The sequence below is a fragment of the Mustela nivalis genome (genome assembly GCF_964662115.1).
Source record: "Mustela nivalis genome assembly, chromosome: 17".
NCBI lineage: Eukaryota > Metazoa > Chordata > Mammalia > Carnivora > Mustelidae > Mustela > Mustela nivalis.
Genome location: NC_139036.1, coordinates 31,533,648 through 31,534,822, shown reverse-complemented (window position 1 = coordinate 31,534,822; position 1,175 = coordinate 31,533,648).

The window sequence follows — 1,175 nt, the reverse complement described above, 5'->3', positions numbered from 1 at the left end:
CTCCAGATCAGAGAATTGGTAGAAGACCATGGGAATCAGAACTATAAATCCTGCTGAAATGAGATTGACTAGTTAGTAAGGAATCAGAATCTAAATTGGCAAGAGGAGAACACAAGTTGAGATCCCAGCCACACTTTTTTTGTTGCCTTTCACCTATTGGGTGGGGCTGATCTGATAGTAGGCCACATCACAGTCATACTGCTTTATCCTGAGCGCACCCTTCCCCCAAAGCCTCTGTTCCTGGGGATTTTGTTTTTATGTGGAATTTTATTTTATTTTTATGTGGAAGACCTTGACTGCAGAGAAAATACTCTAATGTCATCTACCACTTCTTCGAGGCTGTGCACTTTGTTCAGGAAAGTGAGTCTCTAACTTGAGTGTACATTGGAATCACCTGGGTTGGGGGCACCTGGCTGGCTCGCTCAGTGGCACGTGCAACTGTTGGTCTTGGGGTTGTGAGTTCAAGCCCAATGTTGGGTATAGAGATTACTTAAAAATAGAAAAATATTAAACAACCACCACCCCCGGCCAAACAAACCAAAAAACCTGGTACCTTGGTCTCATTCTCAGAAATTATGAATTTAATTGATTTCGGTGCCACCTTGGCCTTGAGGTTTTAAAAGCTTCCCAAGTGATGATAAGGTGCCACTAAGTTGGAGAACTGCTGAGAGAGAGAAGTTTAAATCTCTCTCCCCAAAAGGAAGAGATTTTTATCTTAGGTTAGCAGATAAGAAAAAAACTACTGGAATTAATAAATGAGGTCAGTAAGTTTGTAGGATACAGGATCCGTGTGCAAAACCATCTGCTCTCCTACAACTGGAAGGCTTGGCATGTATCCTTCCTGGTTTTTCAGTAGGATTATGTGGATGTAGACATTCCATGGATGGTGGTCTGCAGCTTTTGTTTTTGGTGTCACGGCAGTTTTTCTACATCCGTATGGGAGATCAGCCTACTTCTCTATCACTGGTATGTCCATGGATTCTGCAGTATATTTAGCAGTGAGTCTCTAGAATTTTGTTTGGAATGATGCCCCAGTGAACTTTTATATAGGCCTTTGCCTATGCAGAATTTTTTTCTCTTTTTTTCCCCAAAGATTTTTATTTATTTATTTGATGGAGAGATTACAAGTAGGCAGAGAGGCAGGCAGAGAAAGAGGAAGGGAAGCAGGCTCCCTG